This window comes from Ursus maritimus, unplaced genomic scaffold (assembly GCF_017311325.1).
Source record: "Ursus maritimus isolate PB19 unplaced genomic scaffold, ASM1731132v1 scaffold_16, whole genome shotgun sequence".
NCBI classification, from domain to species: Eukaryota; Metazoa; Chordata; class Mammalia; order Carnivora; family Ursidae; genus Ursus; species Ursus maritimus.
The window spans coordinates 31,130,993-31,152,437 of record NW_024424008.1 but is presented as its reverse complement, the minus strand read 5'-3'; the positions used below and the strand labels follow the sequence as shown (position 1 = coordinate 31,152,437).

At 46.2% G+C, this 21,445-nt stretch overlaps 1 pseudogene; it reads right to left on the bottom strand.

Annotated features, from left to right (window-relative positions):
• Positions 1 to 2,962: 2,962 nt before the first annotated feature.
• LOC103660759 lies at positions 2,963 to 5,514 on the bottom strand (annotated as a pseudogene).
• Positions 5,515 to 21,445: the final 15,931 nt, after the last annotated feature.

Sequence of the window (21,445 nt, the reverse complement as noted above, 5' to 3'; positions counted from 1 at the left end):
AAACTATAAAACATTAATGAAAGAAATTGAAGATGACACAAACAAATGGAAAGATATTCCATGCTCATGGATTAGTAGAGCAAATGCTGTTCAAATGTCTATACTACCCAAAGCAACCTACAGATTTAATGCAATCCCTATCAAAGTACCAATAGCATTTTTCACAGAACTAGAACAAATAATCCTAAAATTTGTATGGAACCAAAGACCCTGAATATCCAAAGCAATCTTGAAAAAGAAGAACACTGAGGTATCACAATCCCAGATTTCAAGACACACTGCAAAAAAACAGTATGCTACTGACAAAAAAATGGACACACAGATCAACATAACAGGATAGAAAGCCCAGAAATAAACCCATGCTTCTATGGTCAATTAATCTTCCACAAAGGAGGCAAGAATACGCTATAGGAGAAAGACAGTCTCCTCAACAAATGGCATTGGGAAAACTGGACGGCAACATGCAGAAGAATGAACTGAACCACCATACACAAAAATAAACTCAAAATGGGTTAAAGACCTAAAACCATAGAAGAGAGAATAGGCAGTAACTTCTCTGACATCAACCCTAGCAACTTCTTTCTAGATACGTCTCCTGAGGCAAGGAAAACAAATGTAAAAATAAGCTACCGAGATTCATCAAAATAAAAAGCTTCTGCACAGCAAAGGAAACAATCAACAAAACTATAAAAGACAACCTATGGACTGGGAGAAGATATTTGCAAATGCCATATCAGATAAAGAGTTAATATCCAAAATATATAAAAAACTTATACAACTCAACACCAAAGAACAAATAATGCAATTAAAAAATGGGCAGAAGACATGAACTGACATTTCTTCAAAGACAACCAGATGGCCAAGAGACACATGAAAAGATGCTCACCATCACTCATCATCAGGGAAATGCAAATCAAAACCACGAGATATCCTACCACCTCACACCTGTCAGATGGCTAAAATAAGAAACACAAGAAACAGCAAGTGTGAGTGAGGATGGGAGAAGTAGGAACCCTCATGCACTGCTGGTGGGAATGCAAACGTGTGCAATCCCTGTAGAAAACGGTATGGATGTTTCCCCAAAAATTAAAAATAGAACTACTATATGATCCAGTAATTCCAGTACCAGATATTTACCCAAGGAATACGAAAACACTAACTCAAAAAGATACCTGCACCCTATGTTTATTGAAGCATTATTTACAATAGCCAGACTATGGAAGCAGCCCAAATGTCCATCAAGTGATGAATGGATAAAGAAGATATGACATATACACATATACACAATGGAACATTATTCAGCCATAAAAAATAATGAAATCTTGCCCCATGCAGCAACATGGATGGATGTAGAGTTTAATGCTAAGTGAAGTAATTCCATCAGAGAAGGTAAACACCATATGATTTCACTCATATATGAAATTTAAGAAACAAAACAAACCAAGAAGAGACAAACCAAGAAACAGATTCTAAACTATAGAGAACAAACTGATGGTTACCAGAGGGGAAGGGGGTGGGGATGGGGGAAATAGCTGAAGAGGATTGATAGTAATTTACTGTGACGACCGCTTCAACAGAAGTATTGAATCATACTGTACACCTGAAATTTAACACGGTATGTCAACTATACCAGAATTAAAAAAAGACTCCACAGTCCTCCCAGGCCCTGACACATTTTAAGTGTGAGACTAATGATTTTCCCAAGAGAATTGATTGCAATCATGCAGCTGATGATTTCCCTCCAGCAGGCAGGGTCCATATGCCTGTCCTAGCTCCTCCCAGCAGATGGTGATGGGCAAGGGATTCCTGCTTCCATGTTGTAAGGACTCTCTTGATTACTTGAGCCTCTCCCTTCTCTCCTTCTCTCCACACCAGCATCTTAGTTGGCAATCCGCCCCCACCTCTCACAGAAGCTCCACCATTCCAGCTCCTCAGGCCCCAGACCCAGATATCAGCTTTGACTTCTACATACCTCGCATGCAATCTTTAGCAACGCATCTGTTTGTAAAGATTTTTGGAACTTCTACAAAATATTCAGAACTTCTCACTTCCACTCCACAACTACCCCCTGGTCCAAGTCACCACCTTTCTAGGATTGTTGGAATAGCCTCTACTGCGTTGTATCTTTCATGGTCTCCTCCCCACCCTACCATTCTCTTGGCTTACTTGATGTATCTATCACTTGACGTTTGCCTCTACCTCTAAGGAGCTTAAGTCCATGGGGTGAGAACAGCATCCCGCACGTGGTAAGTGCCGGTATTTGATAAATGGACAAAGAACACACCACCAGCAGTGGACCTGACTCCCCGTGTATGTTGAATGAGCATATAATTTAGCTTACGGTCCATGAGGTGTTATCCTGTTCCATGTAAAAGTTAGGAAACAAAGGCCAGAGTTTTATCTGTTCACTCCTCATGCTCTGGGCATGTTAATCTGACCCAGACTACCATGTTAGGCAACAGCTTGAGCCCAAGCTTCCAAGTGAGCCACTTGGAGTTTCCACCCCACTCTTGGCTGAGTGATCTTGACATGTCCTATCAGGGTCTGGAAAATAGAGCACCTAGCAGCAGGAACCACACAGTAACCCACTGGCAATACTGAGATCCTGTCCTGCATCATTGTAAGTAAACTTTTCACATCCCAGAACAATTCAGCTTCCCCAGAGGGAGGACAGGCCAGAAGTGACAAGGTTTGAGGGAAATGAGAAAGGATGGGCTAGAGCCAAGTGGCTGAGAATGAGGCAGAGGACCTGGAATCATCTTCACAAGTCAGGGCATAAGCGCTTTGAGGCCAATGGGCCTTAAATCATAGTTCATTCGCATACCTAAAGGTTCCCTGTTTACCTCTTTGGAAGAAACAAGTAACCAGGACAACTGTGTTAGTTTTTATTAATCTTATTCAGTAAATACATAAAATTCTAAGTTATTTTTATAGTGGAAGATTGCTGTAGAAACTGCATGCTTCACTTCTTGCTGGCCTTTACCGCTGACTTGGTGACCTTGCCGGCCATAGATGACTTCTTATCCACCGCCTTAATAACTCCCACAGCCACTGTTTGTCTCATGTCCCACACCGCAAAGTGGCCTAGAAGAGGGAGAAAGGAGGAGGAGGTTTCTGGAAAGTGGTACAGAAGGAAATCCCTTAGCCCGTGCCTCGCCCAGAGGAGAGAATGCTTTCTTCTCTGGTGACTCAGTAGCAACCCCTGGCTCACCTAGAGGTGGGTACTCCGAGAACGTCTCTACACACATGACCTTGCTGGGGACCATCTGCACAATGGCTGCGTCCCCGGACTTCAGGGCCCTGGGGTTATCCTCTAGCTTCTTGCCTGAGCGCCGGTCAATCTTTTCCCTCAGTTGAGCAAACTGGCAGGAGATGTGGGCTGTATGGCAGTCCAGCACAGGGCTATAGCCAGCATGGATCTGCCCCAGGTGATTTAAGACAATCACCTGTGCTAGAAAGCTGTGAGACTTCTAGAGTGCTAGAAAGCAGCCTGCATGGGGGGTTCGTTCTTGCTGTCTCCTGTCACGAATCCACGGTGAATGTCCTTTATGGACACATTCTTCACATTGAAGCCCACGTTGTCACCGGGCAGGGCTCGGGCAGGGCCTCATGATGCATCTCCACAGGCTTGACCTCTGTGGTGAGGTTCGTGGGGGCAAAGGTGACCACCATCCCTGGCTTCAGGAAGCCTGTCTCCACGCGGCCCACAGGCACGGTGCCAATGCCTGTCCGGGAGAAGTCAGAGTTGTCCCATACACCTGTTCCCCTGGAGAAGTGACTTCTAGGGAAGTCCCTTGGTTCTGCATTCAAGGACAAAGGGCCACCTACAGACCCCGCATGAAGCACCAAATGTACCGGGAACTATTGAAACAACCTATTGTATAAGTTGGAAATGCTGGGTGCTTTGCACTTTGAAACCTAGCTAGAAGCTGTGGATTCCAAGTCAGGATCTGAACCCTGGTGCCAGACACCAGAGCTCCTTCCTAACTTCCTTATTCCGGAGTTCCGGAGTGGACAGTCTCCCCTCCGCCCCACCCAGCCCTCTCACCTCCAATCTTGTACACATCCTGCACGGGGAGCCTCAGGGGCTTGTTGACTGGGCGAGTGGGCGGCAGGATGGCGTCCAGAGCTTCCAGCAGAGTCACCCCGGTGGCATTTCCCTCCTTGCGCTCCACCTTCCCGCCCTTGAACCAGGGCATCTGAGGGGATGCAGAGCACAGCTGAGTCTGGGCAACGGTGCATGGCACGCCCCCTCCAGGACCCACGGCACCCGCCCACGCAGCGCGCACTCACGTTGCTGCGGGGCTCCAGCATGTTGTCACCGTGCCAGCCTGAGATGGGCACGAAGGCCACGGCAGCCGGGTTGTAGCCGATCTTCTTGACGTAGGCGCTCACTTCCTTGGTGATCTCCTGGAAGCGCGCGGCGCTGTAGGCGGGCTCGGTGGAGTCCATCTTGTTGATGGCCAATATGAGCGGCTTCACGCCCAGCGTGTAGGCCAGCAGCGCGTGCTCGCGGGTCTGCCCGTTCTTGGAGATGCCGGCTTCAAACTCGCCCTCCCCGCCCGCCACCAGGAGCACGGCGCAGTCGGCCTGCGGACGGGACGAGGGGCTGGGGCGAGGGGCCACGGACAGGACCGCAAGCTGGCCTGCGCTTGGGGCAGGCCCAGATCTGCTTGTAAAGCTGAGGACCCCGCCCCAGAAACTTACAAAGACCGCCCACTGGGACTCACTGACGCCCCACGCACCGCCCCGCCCCACCCCGCCCCGGAGTCCTGCCTCCCATTGAAACTCTCATCTAATCCCACAAATGAGCTTTTAGTCCTTCCTGGAGCCCACGGAGGCCGCTGGGGGCAGACTGCCCTACCTGGGACGTGCCAGTGATCATGTTCTTAATGAAGTCCCTGTGGCCTAGGGCATCAATGATGGTGATATAATATTTGCCAGTCTCAAACTTCCATAGGGAGATGTCGATGATGGTGCCACGCTCTCACTCCACCTTCAGCTTGTCCAGCACCCAGGCATATTTGAAGGAGCCCTTGCCCATCTTGGGAGAGGTAGAGAGGTAGAATGCGTGGATGCCAAGCAGACGAGTTTACTAGAGCCAACTTCAGGGAACCTTGACTTGCAGCGTGCACCCTGCTTTCTGCACTCTGCAACTAGACACACCCCAAACGGGGACAGACCCCAACCCCTGCCACGCCTAGCCGCAGTGGGTGCCTTACCTCAGCTGCCTCCTTCTCGAACTTCTCAATGGTTCTCTTATCAATACCCCCACACTTGTAGATGAGGTGCCCAGTGGTAGTGGACTTGCCGGAGTCCACATGGCCGATGACAACAATATTGATATGGGTCTTCTCTTTGCCCATGGCTGAAGCTTCACGAGTCACCTGTGGACAGACAGTGGGAGTGCGTGAGGCCAAAGCATTCCAAGCCTGCCTTCTTCCTTTATTTCCCTCCACACTGCTTGGGTCCAGCACCCCTTTCCACCTAGCCCAGAATCCAGGACATGGCAGGCATACACTTAACAGTAACACTGACCTGCCCAGGCTCACACACTGGGACTAGTCCCAGGGTCCTGATGGGTATTTCCAAGCAGTCCTAGCTCATCCTTCCCCCTATGTGAGCCTTCCCCAGAATACCAAGTTTCAGCCAGTCTCCACCCTTCCAATCCCCCCTTCCTCTGGCTCACTTCTACTGCAAAAGACCCTGACGCTCTGTAGTTTGCAGCTAGTGCCCTTAAGTCCTCACCTTAAAGAAAAAGAAGCAAACTTGATCCAAGGACCAGTAAGAACTACAGAAGTTGTGAAGAGAGAGAACTTCTTGCCTCTCGCTTTTATAAAGCGAGCCCTGGACCCTCCTTCTGGTTCCCACCAAATCTGAAATCAGAGCCAACTGGTTAGGAAATGCCACTCTCTAACCCCAGACCCAATTTGGGAGACTTCTGTCTTGATTGATGGGTATTTGGATGAAGAGAGGGTGGGTGAGGCTCACTTAAGGCTTTTTAAAGTAGACTTGCTGGGCGTGTGGAATGGGAGGAGGGAAGGACTGGATAGGAGGAAAGAATATAGAATAAGTGTGCACAGCACCAGACTTTGGGCAGGTGCTCCCTCAAGACTAAGGTGCAGAGTAGTTATGGCCATTCATTCATTCATTCATTCAGCATTTATTGAGGAATACAGCACCCAACAGTGTGCAGGAGGATGAAGACCCCCAAATGGGTGTCCTCCAAGTCAGCAGTCCAGAATTGCTTAAAGAGAGAGCTGCTTGGAGTGAGTTGAGACTGGCTGTGACTGTTTGGAGCCTTCTCTGAGGCCAAGTATGTCCTCACCCTTCTCCTGGAAAGTCCTTGGCAGAGCTCAGTCACACACAGTAAATGCTCACTCCTTACCCCAGCCCCTTGCCCGTGCTCCTGCTTGGGCCCAGGAGGACGGGAGGCCTGTGAGGAGTCTGGACTTCCAGGGTTCCTGGTCCCACTTAGGCCCACCTCCCTGAGTACTGCCCACTTCGCATTTTTTAAGTCACCATTTTCTACCTTTGCTCCTACAGAACCAAGAAACTAGAATGTCCAAGAAGTGAGGTCCTTAGGAAACATCGAGATCTTCCCTGTCCCAATTTTGCAGAAGCATCTAAGGTCTAAGGTGATAAAATGCTTCTCCAAAGATTCAGCCACTCCTTGTTCAGCACTATCAGTATATTTTCCTCATCTGCTCACCTTCTAGAAGAAAAGAGGCAGAGCTCTAGAGTCCATTTATCCATTCCACTAACATCGAGGAGTAACCACTGCTTGGCTTTGCCCTGGGAGCTATAGATGCAAATATGAATGATACGTCCCCCTGTCTTTGCATGTCTGAGGGGCTCACACTCTGATAAGGGAGACGGATCACAAGAAGCTCTTTCAATGTAAGGGTACAGGATTAGGAGTGCCATCAGTGGGGCCGGCTGGTTTAGGAGAGTCCCAGGCACGTGGGGAGGTGAGGACTGCTTCATAGAGGAGAGACTTTATCAGGTCTTAGGCAGTGAGCATGTCAGGGCCCACTTGCCAGGCAGAGGAATCCGCTGAGCACAGGCCTGTGCTCCATTTGCCCAGAGGGCCAGGAATGGGTTGGAGAAAATGGTAGCTAAAGAGAGGAAGAGGGAAAGATCATTATGCATTAACTCTTCAGCATTTAATTTTCCTAAACTGTAAATCTAATTATGTAATCCCCCTGCTTAAATCTCTTGATTACTCTTTATTGCCCTCCGGGGGACAATTACCCGCTCATTACATGAGACTGAGCCTGGAGGCAGGGGGCCTCTTAGGAGGCTAACGCAGGAGTCCTGGAGGGAGATGGTGGGGCCCTCACCAAGCCGAGCAGGGGATGTGCACTTGATGGAAGTGGAAAGGGGATCAGAAGCGAGGGAGGGAGACCAGGAGGGCTCCTGGGGGCACTTGCCGTCAGGTTGGGGAGCGCAACTTGGTCAATGTCTTCTCCCTCCTCCCAGAGTCAGGCTCAAACCCTGGAAACAGCTCCAGGAGGACTGTTCTGTGAGCTCTAAGGAGTCGGAGTCTAGACCCCTCCCTGACGCTGCAGCCCATGCACAGATGCGATTGCACTGATCACTCCCTGAGTGAAATTCCCCAGGTTTAACATGAAACCGTAATGACATCTCATTTCGGCTTCCTGGAAGTAGCACAGAGGCAAATTCAGCATGACAAGACAAGTTCACTTCCGAGTCAGGCCTGAGGCTGAATCCTGCCTTCCCCCTACTCGAGCTAGGTGAACTAGCCTTTCTGAGCTTCAGTTTCCTTATCTGTGAAGTGGGGAACATAGCTGCCTCCTGCGCCTTGGGAGCAGTACGTGAGATCCCCTGCACCGTGCCTGGAGCGGGGCAAGTGATGAGTAACGGGTACCTTCTAGCGTCCTGTCTTCCTCTCCCCGTCTTGTGTGGCCAGACTCCCCTGACTGAAGGGAAAGCACTCCTACAGAGACAAAATGATTTACCCAAGGTCACAGAATACATTAATGAAGAAACAGGATGACACCTCTCAGTCTCTGGGCTTCCAGGCTTCTTCTGAGCCAGCCTGTCTCCTCATTAAGAATTATTGTTACATTCTTCCATTTGAGCCACTTACATAGTATCTCTGTGGTCTTGGCTGACTCAGAACTGGAGGAATAATCAGAATTAAGAGGTTTTCTGACTTTGAAATAAGCTGAAGGGTAAGTGTTCCTGATAAAATGACTTCTCCTGCCTAGTGTAATTGGCCGTTGCTAGGGGAAATATCCCCATTATTTACAAATTTGAAGGGACCCGGCAATTCATTATCAGTTTATTGGAAATGGTATTTACAATTCATAAACACAAATTCATTAGAGTTTCTGGACTGGGACGGTCACGAATTAGAAATGAATCTATAGCAGCTATCACGCAGGCTTCAGACGGGATGAAATAAAATCATTTAGATTGACAAGCGCAATGCGGTGAGGAGCCGCTAAGACAAATGAGGTTACAGGGTCAAGATGCGCTTGCTGGGCAACTGCATAAACACAAGGAGAGGTGACTTTGGGGAACACCATGCGGAGAGGGTTAATTCCTAAAGGACTAGAAGATGTCTCCAATTTTGGCTATGAGGTAAATACATTTATTAATTAATTTATCTCTCCAGATAACTATTAACCAAAGCCCCTTGGTCTCTATAGCTCCTGAGCAGAGATATAGCTATCAGATTCCCCTACTCTGGGCGCCTGACTGGCTCATCTGTTAAGCGCCTGCCTTCGGGTCAGGTCATGATCTCAGGGTCCTGGGATCGAACCCCACGTTGGGCTCCCTGCTTAGCAAGAGAGTCTGCTTCTCCCTCTCCCTCTGCCTAATGCTCCCCTTGCTTGTGCTCTCTGTCTGTCAAATAAATACATAAAATCTTTAAAAAACAACAGAAAAGATTCCCCTACTTTGTCCAAGTTTCTAGACACAGAATGCATTGCAGACATAGTCCAAGTCTGTGCACGGCGCCGGTATATTGACAAACAAATGAAATAAACCAGAGTTAGTGGTGGGGAGCTTTAAAGATCAAAGTTAAACACCTAATACCGACAAGTCAGAAGAGCCACCAGCAGTTTGATTTCGGTGGGCCGTGGAATTAGATCTAATTTGAATGAAGTGGGTTCATCTCATGGTCCATCTATCTTCTGTGTCCCTGGTAGGTATAAAGCCATTCTCTTTGGGGGAAGTTTTGGTTAGATTATGGGTGTCTTCCATGAAGAATTAGGTTGAGGCGAATATGGGGAAGACTGCTTTTCTGATTCCTTCTACTGACCAACCTCCTGGTATTCTAATTTATAAAATGGGATCTTCCCACCTTCACAATTGTTTTGACTTAGTTCAGCCCAGTTTTCAAGGTGTATGAACAAGTAGATAAAGCCAACTTGTTCCCAGGGTCTGATCGTCTGAACAAAGAGATATCTAGTTGACAGACCTGCAGAAATAGGAAATCAAATCCTGAGTAGGAAGGACTTACTTCTTTACAATGAATATTTATAAAACGCTCTTTCTGTGGCAGTCTTGAAATAGGAGATAGACCTTGATTATCTGCTCCCACTGAGTCAGCAGTTTCGGCCCCCACCGCGCCCAGGAGCTGAAGTCAGAGCCCTAGAGGAAACAAAGCACTTAATGTTGTGGTGACTCTAATTTGGTGATCTTTCTGCTCAAATAACTCTTGCTCAATCTGGAACAGAGACAAAGGAAGAGGGTCCTTTCCTTTATGTCCCAGAACTCGACAGCTTCAGGGGAACACGGCAGTGTGGGATGTTCTGGCCAAGCCCCAGTAAAGTGGAGAGCTTTTCCTGTGAACTATCTAAGCACCATTCATTAAACAAAAATTGCCTGAGCACTTTGTGCTACTGAACCCCCACCCCAGTGCTGTGGATGGGTATTTTTGCCAAACCTTCCTTTTACTATTCACAGAAGTAAAACAAATTGTCCAAACCACGTAACTAGTATGTAGGTGGAAGTGTGGAGGCGTGGGGGTACGACATTTAAACTGATGTGTGTTCCCTTTTAAAAACACCATTCTTACTCCAGCCGGGACCTGCTGCCTCTCTAGAAGTTCCCTAAGCATTATTCTAGTACAGCACCTTCACCTTAGATGTGGAAACTGAGGCTCAGGGCAAGGGTGTTTCAATCTGATTTGAGACCATAAACATTTCTGTGCCAGGCACTGAGCAAGGAGGATCCATGCTTCTAGGAAATCCCAGGCCAGCTAAGGTGATGCACTCCCACCCACACTCCGTAGGCTCTGCAGTACAGAGGTCTGTCCACAGGAAGGGGGAGCACAAGCCTTCAGGAGACCCTGCCGATTCACTTAACCATAGGTGCCTCGACCGAGCAAGCATCCATCCAACAAAGGAAGCCCCTGGTGATATTTACATGACTGTTTTCCTCGCCTGGTGCTCTAGAGGTAGCATCTCTTTCTGCCAGGACTGCAGTTAATTTTAAGGCTCCCAATCTCTATTCACATTGGATCATGGGCCAGATAGGAGTATAAATCCAAAAGTGAGTGGATTTTGAACGTCAGCCCAGAAGCAGGGCAGGGCCCAGGATGGTGACTAAAACTGTCCAGGATGCCCCTCCCCCAGCCCCAGGGTCTGCTCACAGAAGCATCTCTCAGGGGAAGAACTGGGGCTAAGAAGAGGCTCCTTTCCTCTGTTTCAACTGGATAGAGAAGGAAGTAGGAAGAGGTGAGGGTGGTAGTAGGTGGTGGTGGAAGAGGATGCCAAGGACACAGTTAAAGTTAAATGTCCCACGGATTTTCCTTTTGAAAACAGCAAGTGTCTGGGAAGTCAGTAGAGGGAAGTCAGCATAGAATTGCCCATTCATTCATTTATTCATTCATCCAAGTAGCAATGGGAAAGTATGTATTTCTAGTTCTACCTTTTTTCATTGTAAAGCATAGGATACAGGGAAAATCAGTTTGTAGATAACCCATATTTTTGAGCACCCTTCCTTCCTTTGATTCTAGAAATTTCAGTTCAGTTTCTGCCTTTCATTTATCACTGTGTGACTTTCCATAAGCCACCGATACTCTGAATCGAGGGCTCTTCACCTGTAGAACAGGACTGATAACCCTTCCTGCCCTGTCCTTCTACCAGTCCTTGGAGAATCAGATATGGGGTTGGAAGTGAATCCATGGGCTCCATGAAGGACCCCCGGAGCAGCTATAATCAAAGTAAGTAGAGACCGAGAGCTTTGAAATGAACCCTGTTGTGCTGGCAAAAACAGACATTACACCCAGAGCCCTGGGGGAGAAAAGTGATTATGTAAATAGGACCAGGGACTTCCTTTATTTGATGAATGCTCAGGGATCATGACAGACTCACCGCTGTTTCCAAGATGCCATTCACAGTGATTTGCATAAAGGCCATTAATGAAGGATCAATGAAGTGCTCAGAATGTCCGTTCAGTGTCCATACATTGATTAATATTTAAAACACCTATGTATCTGAACTCATGCTGTTAGCCCAGGAACACATGCATGTTTTATGAATACTTTGGTTTGCTTTTGAAATAACTTTTATTTGGTCTACAGGAAGAGAATAAGATACAGGGAGGAAAAATTAGAAGGTATAACAAGGTGCTCCTTCTTCTGGGATGCTTTTAAGGCAAGTACGCTGCTCACCCTCGCCTCTCGCACACATGTATCTCTCCAATCCAAATGCCACTGCTTCCGGGTTGACAATACATAGGGTGAACAATTAAAATATTATCTGGAGAAATGTCAGATTCCACTGCACAGTGCTTGATAATTTAACCAATATTTAGCATTTATGGATAACACACATACTTGCAAATCATTTTACAATCATTTTATGGCTGCTCTGTGAGAGCTAATGAAAGCAAAACAACTTTAAATGGAGCTACTGAAAGGGACAAAGTTGTGCCAATAATGTGCTATATAAATGCAGACCATCAGGATCTGTGGCATAGTGAAAATTGCTTATATTATTTTTCATGAGACCAGCATGTAAATGTTATAATAGTTCCTTGATTTAGAGATCACTTTTCTCCCCCAAAAGATAAGCATACCTCGCCATGTAATGTTTAACAGATCTTCCCAGCTCCCGCGGATCAGTAAATCCATTCATTTACTAATCCCTTCAGTCAGATCCCATAGCAATGCCTAGCTCCTGATAGGTCCTCAGTGTTTAACAACCAAATGAATGAATCAGGTGGCATTTAACAAGGTCCATAAACATTGGTAGCCTTCACGCAGAGAATGAGGGTAGGGAGATGGTCATGAAGAAAATATCAAGGTCACAGCATTTGATGACACACTGAGGAAGGCGGAAGACTTGGCAAGGGCTAAGGTTAGGGAGACAAGTTGAGGCTACCATCAGCGCATGGCGAAAAATCTATTTTTCTAACCCTCAGAAAGTGAAACTGGAAGAGAAGAAAAGGATGAGAAAATTCACTGGTAATTGGTGAGGTTAATGTTCTGGAGAAGTAACCCCAACTGAGCAATAATCCGTACATTTTAAGTGCCTGAGAAGCCAATAAAAATGTAATCTTGGGAGAATCGCGTCTCCATTAGCTCGGATAGAGCGGCAGCCTTGTCAGTGGTGTGAAGAGAGAAATCTGTTTTTTAGAGTCTACAGAAATCTGGTTTTACAGAAAGAAAACTCATCGTGGTGTTGACCACATACATTTGGTTGGGGAACCCATTTTTAGAAGCACACTATTAACCACTCATGGAACCAATGTGCTGAGGAATGTGTTTTGGAAAATGCTGGTTCAGACGGGAGGGGGGTGGGGGAATGGAATGGGCCGGTGATGGGTAGTAAGGAGGGCACGTATTGCATGGTGCACTGGGTGTTATACGCAACTAATGAATCATCGAGCCTTACATCAGAAACCAGGGATGTACTGTACGGTGACTAACATAATATAATAAAAAAACATTAAAATAAAAAAAAGAAAAAAAGAAAATGCTGGTTTAGAGCATAAAGAAACAGGACAGAAGAGCGGCCCCACAGTGGTCATATTTCTCATAAGAAACAAATCAAATTGCCCTCTGCTCATGCTTGCTCTCTCTCTCTCAAATTAATAAATAAAATCTTAAAAAGAAATAAAGAAAAAAATCACTCTCCTGTTTATCTTTGGCATTTAATCACAGGAGATGTCCCCCCAGACCCTGAATCCCTAGATTTCTGAATACCATGTATAGCCTATCATTTCTTCTATAAAACATAATGAGAATATAACAGGAACATTCAAATGACCCCTTTAGTCCTCAGTGATTCTATTGATAGGAGAATAAAGTCTTTTTATTAAAGCTATTGCTGCCATTTTTTCACACCATGAAAACACGAAACAGCACCCACAGGACTGTTGGACTCCTGTGGACTAATGGATGGACGGACGTGTGAGTCCCATGCATCGCTCGGCCTCCTGGGGTCTAGACTGGGAAGACCGAAGACTTAATAATTCCCGCAGATTATGATGATGATTGAACAAAGCAAGAGCCTGACTGTAAACTGCAGAGATCATCACGATAGTTGCCACCCCCAGGGACTTGGCTGCCTACAGAATAGCAGGAGTCACTAAGGGTATGTGTTGCCCTTCTGATACAGTTTTGAGCACTTTCCACGTATTGCTTCATTTTATCCTCACTATAGCCCTACGAGCTGGGTACTGTTATAATATCCCTATTTCACAGCTGAAGCGACTGAGGTACAGAAGTCCCATTGAAATACTGGTTTCCTGGCACAATGCAAGGGCGTCTCCTTAACCCCGGGTCTTTACGGTAGAGGTAGAATTTCTTCTTGGCCTAGGAGAGAACTTTGGATATTTTCAGTCATAATGGATGGGCCAGGACTCTAAGCAAAAAGAGCTTCAAAAGACCCTTTGAGCTTGAAATTAATGTCACCAAGTCAACTTTGGAAACTTTCTCAGTAGTCCTCTGCCCTCTAATACTTTTATCAATTCGTGGCACAGAACTGGCAAAATGATTTCTTTTTTCGTTTCTTTTTAAAGATTTTGTGTATTTATTTGTCAGAGAGAGAGAGCGTGCACAAGCTGGGAGAGCCATAGGCAAAGGAGGGAGGCTCCCCGCTGAGCAAGGCGCCCAATGCAGGGCTTGGTCCCAGCACCCTGGGATCATGACCTGAGCCGAAGGCAGATGCTTAACCAACTGAGCCACCCAGGCACCTGACAAAATGATTTCAAGTTCAAGGTCATAACAAAAGAAAAAGAAAATGCCTTGGCGATAGTGGGAGAAAAAAGGAAGTTTTAAATGAATATGCAAAAATAAAGCAGTATTTAAAAAACCTAAAGGAAAGGGATAAGGGGACTTAGCTAGTACTTTACAGTGACGTGGGAAAAGGGTGAGATGCACTTTGGCTTCAAGATAGTGGGGCAGAATTGTTAGAAGTTAGGAGGTACTGGACAGGCTGAGTCAAAACTTCACGCTACTATCTCCTAGCTCAATGACTTTGAACCAGAACTTCATAAGCCTTGCTTTGGACCGTAAAGTTGAAATAATACTGTTATCTACCCCCTTACATTTGCTTTGATGCTTTCATGGAAGAATCCATAGAATGGTGTCTAGCATATATTAAACTCTCAGCAAATGATAGTTTTACTATGCCTCCGTCTCAACAAATCTGAGAACATGTCTGGAAAGGCAAGGTGTCTGTGCCAAGGAGTAGATCGGGTTCAGTCGTCCTTTTCAGCTCAGCCAGTTTCCAACCATTTTAGTTTGGTTTGGTTTGGTTTTAGCAAATGTGCTAAACGTTTACCATGTGTTGGGAACTTTCACAAGACATCATTTCACTCAATCGTCATTACTAGTAAATGGCAATTGTGTTGAGAGGTTAAATGTTTTATCTCACTTTATTTTCATATCAACCGTATGAAATATGAGTTTGTAAATTCGGAAGTGGAAGAGCAGGTTGGGAGCAGAAGAGGAAAAGAGAACTGACGTTGCTTGAGTGTCAGTTACAGAATTCAAAAGGGGTTTCCCATTTTTTGCTATCCTGTACCGCAGAGAGTAACACTGAAAAAGAAAACATTTTGTCATGCAAAAATATTGATCTAAATTCTTAATTAACATTGACACTGCCTGAAACTAGTCAGTATTCCTCTAGTGGTTTCTGAATGTCCCATGGGGAGGGTGTATATCATTCTGATACTGAGCCTGACCATGGCAATGGCCCCATTTTCCTCCCACACAAAGGAGACCATGAGCATCTACTCAAAATACGTACCTGGAGATGTAATATTCCGGGAGCTCCACAACCTGGAGTCTATGCCCAGTCCTTCCTTCCTTCTCTTTCCCCCATGCTAGTTCTCTCACTCCCCAACCTTGACCTGACTTAGCCTGGCCCTGAGGTCCTTGGAACTGCTGCTGGCAATCCTCTGGCTGGGGAGTAGAAAGGGGATTCTCTGCTTTCACTTTGGGATTTGGGCTTTCCCGGTCTAACAATGGAAATCTATGCGGGTGGGACTAGAGCATTTAGAGAGGGTCAGTATTCTTACCAATGGAACTTGACAGTGTGTGAAAAACTCATCTTTAAGGAGCTCTGATTTATTTTGCCAGCCAGGCCCCTTGATGATGTGATTAGTAAATGAAAATCCAATACCTTTCTTTACAGTGAGTTGGTCTTCGTCTTAGCTCTGCCTTCCTGTACGGGCACAAGAGGACATAATGAATGTAGAAATTGGACAGAATGCTTCCCTGCGAGGCAATTCGTCGTCCCGCTGACAAAACTCCAACTTTAGTCCCTTATCGTTTCTCACCCATTGCAAAGGCAACTCAGCATTAGGGAGTGTGGCTCTGACACCCACAGATCCAGGCTCAGACTCCAAGAGTCCCAGGGGGTTGATAATGAAGGGGAGGCACAGGACTGCTTGAGAACTCATCTCTAGCTTTCCCACCTACTAGCTGTGTGACCTTGGGCAAGTCACTTAACTTTTCTGAGTCTCAATTTCCTCATCTGTAAAATGAGGATGATAACAGTACCTATCTCTTAGGATTGTGAATATCATATGAATTAATCCACATAAAGGGCTTAGAACAGTGCTTGAACAGAAGTGCCCCCAAAATGTCCACTATTGTGTTTACTTCTACTTATCATTGAGCTATAAGAAAGAAGCATCCAACTCAGAGCTGCCTTCAGAAAAAAATCTGTCACCCTTCATGGACAGACTTTACTTGACAGCTAGGTCTTCACTTTAAGTAAATAAAATGCATTCGCTATTGAGGGGTAGATTTACAAGAACTGTCCACATATTTTTCTTCTGGTCACTCGATGTGGTGAATGCTGAGATCCGGGAATAAAATCTATTCATTTATCTATTCATTCAATAAATACTAATTATCAGGCTCTGGGCTAGAGTGCAAATAGAGGTTCTTATGGCATGTGTCTAAATATTTAACAATTCTAAATCAAGGTCACAAGCCATTACATAAAATGGGCTTTCCCATTTGGAAAATTCGCTTTCAAGATGACCTAGAAAGCCAGGTTTGAGTTCAGAATTCTTGGAATTCTCAAAGTTCTGTGCCCAAATGTGTCAGTGCAAGGACAGCTGACTCTGGCCCCCGCCATGACCTGACACCTCCTCTCCCCACCCAGGTTCAGTTCTTCTCCCTGCGTCCTCACGCACAAGCATGTGGAAGCCCTAGCTTGCACGTCCCAGATGCACACTGAACTTCACCCACAACAGGCTGCTCACCCTGATGACATCACCCCCCCCTTGTGAGCAGAGACCCAGGAAAGGGGTGCATGTAGACAATGGAAGTGAATTCTGGACCATTGGGGTAGAAAACTCCAGGGTCCTGGGCATCTAGAAGGAGAGCGTAGTCTTGGGCAAATAATTCCCTTGGCCTGGTAGACTCCTTATCCTGTGGGAAGAGGCATCGCTGGAGGAGGGCAGGAGCCCATGCCAAGCAGGAGCCTCTTGTTTGCATCGAAGAACACTGCCCTTGACACTGGAGATGCCACGGTGAGAAGACAGACATGGTATGGAGCAGATAATATGAACAAATGTTAAACAACTACTTAAATAAATAATTACTCCAATTGTGACGATGCCATGAAAAAGAAATCCAAGGTGCTGTGAGCATGTGGAGAGAGAGCTCTGACCTCCTCTGGGGTTTGTGGGAGGTTTTCCTGGGAAAGCTCCGTGAGCTGAGGGCTGGAGGATGTGGACAGTATAGAGGGTATGAGAGAGTCTTCCGGGCAAAGGAAGGATCATGTGCAAACACCCTGTGGTGGGAAGGAAGTGAAGAGGGTTCATACATCTGGAGGGCAGAGAAAGATGGAGGAGGAATGGCAAAAGACTGGAGATGTAGGAAGGGCTGAGACACTTTAGGGTATGAGAGGATTTTTGTTTGTAAGGACTTATCGAGGAGCAGTGGGAAGGCATGTAAGGATTTGAAGCAGGACATGATTTGATGGGGTGGGGGTGGGCAAGGGCGCACGTTGTGAGCCATTTGGGAGGCTGATGCAAACCCATTGCTGCCTTCAGGAGGATAGAGAGAGAAGTGGATGGCTCCAAGGTATGGAGCTAAGTGAATGTGGAAGTAAAGCCGGGAAAACATCCAAGATGAATTTCAAGTGTCCTGCTTTGCAACTGGGTGGGTGGTGCGTGGCTAGTGGAGCAAGCCATGTCAAGTGTGAGGTGACAGTGAGAAACCAGGTGGAGGGGTGCCCGGGTGACTCGTGGGTCATTAAGCATCTGCCTTTGGCTCAGCTCATGATCCCAGGGTCCTGGGATGGAGCCCTGCATCAGGCTCCCTGCTCGGCGGGAAGCCTAATTCTCCCTCTCCCACTTCCCCTGCTGGTGTTCCCTCTCTCACTGTGTCTCTCTCTGTCCAATAAATAAATAAAATCTTTAAAAAAAAAAAAAGCAGGTGGAGACATGGAGGAGATGGGGGTCCCCTAAGTGACACCTAAGGAGATGATGCCTGGGTTGGACCTGTCGGTGGATAGAAGGCAGTGGAGCCATGGGAGGAGATGGGGGTCCCCTAAGTGACACCTCACTACAGGACTCTCTCCTCAAGGAGAAGAGGCCAGGGTTGGCTGAGCCTGGAAAGTTCTACAATGCCCTGTTGGACTCTATGACTTCTCATCCTTTTACCTCCACTATCAGGGTCCAAGCAGCCATCATCTCCACTCCAACAAGGCAGTCAGAGTGATCCTTTTAGAACACATGAGATCATGTCTCTCCTTGGCTCAAAACCCCCTAACAGTCCCAAGCTCACTCAGAGAGAAAGCCAAAGTCCTTCGTGGACCACAGGGTCCACACTTCCTCCGCCCATTATCACTCTCACCCACTGGTCGGCTGCTCATCCTTATTCGGCATCAGCGTGTTTACACTGGATGTTCCTTCCGTCTGAAATGCTGTTCTCTCAGCTATCGTGTGGCTCGCCTCCTTAGATCCATGTCACCTCCTCCGTGAAGCAACTCTGATCACCCTGTGTAATCCCAGCTCACCGCTAGCACTCTCCGTGTACCTTCCTACTAGACTGCAAGCTCTGTGAGGGCAGAGATTTTTATCTTTTTATTCATTACTGCGGTTTTCCCAGCGCCTAAAAGAGTCCCTGGCACGTACTTGGTCTTCAGTACAATTAGTTGAATGAAAATAAAAATGAATGAAAAAAATTAAAACATAAAGGGAAGCTGAGATGTATCTGGCATTTAAGAACAATGATGCCCAGTACAAGATATTTCAAAAAGTGAGTGAGGGATCTGCTTCCACCGAAGCTGAAATAAAGTGATGACTGAAATGTGATCTTTACATTCCTACATGACCTCAATTTCCTTATCGATTTAGAGAAAATGATCCATGATCTTTTTCTGCTTTTACATTTTATAACTCTGTTGGGCCCATGCAAGTATCAGAACAATGATGTGGGCTCCCTATAGCATCTTAAGGTAACTGAGAGATTCGTTTGGTTCCAGAGAGAAATTCCATTAGACACAGGGCTTTTGTCTTTTTTTCCCAACCTCTCTAGGAAACAACAACACATTATTTTATGAACTAAAAAAAATCAGCCTAAGAATCTTTGCAGTTTATATTTGGGAATGGTGTGTGGGTATTGGCCTCCATGGGTGGCCCCAGGGATTTGAGGTTTCCAGTGGAGGATACCCTACTCCCTGTTGGAGCACAGTGAAAAGATGACCAGGTCTGGAGTCACAATCTGGATTCAAATCCTAGATCTTCCACTTGGGGAAGAGAAGTCATGCTGATGGAGGGGACCTTCTCCAATCCTCTGCTTCCCTAACTGAGAGGACAATAATATGGCCAGTCACCTATACACGGATACTTACTGGGATCCTTAATAGTCTCTGAGTCAGTCACTACTGTGGGTGTATCTTATATTAAGCCAGATCATCTTCACCATGCTCTGAGAGGATTCTACTTTCTTCCTTCCTTGACAGTTGAGGAAACTGAGGCACAAAGATATTCAATAACTTGTCCAAGGCCACCCAGCTAGTAAGAGCTGAGCCATTCTGCCAAACTATGGGAGAGCCCAAATGTCCATCGACTGATGAATGGATAAAGAAGAGGTGGTACACACACACATACACACACACACACACACACACACACACACACACACTGGAATATTACTCGGTCATCAAAAAGAATGAAATCTTGCCATTTTTTTTTAAAGATTTTATTTCTTTATTTGACAGAGAGAGAGACAGCCAGTGAGAGAGGGAACACAAGCAGGGGGAGTGGGAGAGGAAGAAACAGGCTTCCAGCAGGGAGCCTGATGTGGGGCTCGATCCCAGGACCCTGGGATCATGCCCTGAGCCGAAGGCAGAGGCCTAATGACTGAACCACTCAGGTGCCCCTGAAATCTTGCCATTTGCAATGACATGGATGGAGCTAGAGTGTATTATGCTAAATGAAATAAATCAGTCAGAGAAAGACAAATACCATATGATCTCACTCATGTGGAATTTAGGAAACAAAACAGATGAACATATGAGAAGGGAAAAAAAAAGAGAGAGAGGGAGGCAAACCATAAGAGACTCAATGATAGAGAACAAACTGAGGGTTACTGAGGGGAGGTATGTGGGGGATGCTAGATTGGTGATGGATATTAAGGAGGGTACTTGCTATGGGGTACCTGGCTGGCTCAGTTCCTTAAGCATCGACTCTTGATTTCAGTTCAGGTCATGATCTCAGGGTTGTGAGATCCAGCCCCATGTCAGGCTCTGCTGGGCATGAAGGCTGCTTAAGATTCTTTCTCTCCCTCTCCCTCTGCCCCTCCCCCCACTCACATGCGCTCTCTCTCTCTCTCTCTTAAATAAATAAATAAATCTTTAAAAAAATTAAAGGAGGGCACTTGTTATAATGAGCACTGTGTATTATATGTAAGTGATGAATCACTAAATTCTACTCTTGAAACCAATATTACACCAAATGTTAACTAACTAGAAGAATTTTTAAATAAACTTTTGACTAACTAAAAGAATTTTTAAATAAAAATTTGAAGAAAAAAAAAAGTTGAGCCAGTCTGAATACAGAACTGGTGTGCTCACCTACCCACCGCAGCAGCCTCCAGCCACCAGAGAGATTTACCACATATTGTGGACTACCCACCTTATAATAATTATACTTAATTATCCCAATGACCTGCAACATCATAATCACATCTTTCTCGCGTGAGCCTGCAGACGTTCTCAAAGGCTGTTACTCGTGCAAGAGCACAGAGCCGCTTGGTGGCAGAGCTGGGTGGATGCTGAGGTTCATGGCTTCCAAAGCCTGCTCTCTCTTCCTTCCACATCAAGGTGTCCTGTCAAAGTAAAGTAGCACAAGGAAATGCTTGGCAACTTGCAAAACAGCCTACCCACAATGACAAGGGTATTAACCTTCTCAGAAGTGCTGGCTCTCATCAGAGCTCACAGGGTGCCATTGCCTTATGGATAAGAAAACTGTTTCAGGGGCGCCTGGGTGGCACAGCGGTTAAGCGTGTGCCTTCGGCTCAGGGCGTGATCCCGGCGTTATGGGATCGAGCCCCACATCGGGCTCCTCCGCTATGAGCCTGCCTTTTCCTCTCCCACTCCCCCTGCTTGTGTTCCCTCTTTCGCTGGCTGTCTCTATCTCTGTCAAATAAATAAATAAAATCTTAAAAAAAAAAAAAAAAAGAAAACTGTTTCAGAGCAGTGAGTTCATTTGCTAAGATCACATAGGAACCAGGAGAGCTGGGATTGGAAGCAGTGAGTCCCGCCCCATGCTGGTGACCATGGTCTCCGTGTCCCTCACCCAGGGTATCTGTAGGTTCAGGGGTAATGGCTAAGGTGCTCCGCATAAAAATGCTGTATCCTTCTACAGAGTTGGTTTTATTCAGAGGTTCGGGTAAAATATCATGCTTGTGTTAAACATAGTGATGTTAGCACACTGGCATGCAGCTTCCAGAAGTGTTTATGATAAAACACGGAACTTCAACAAAACAATG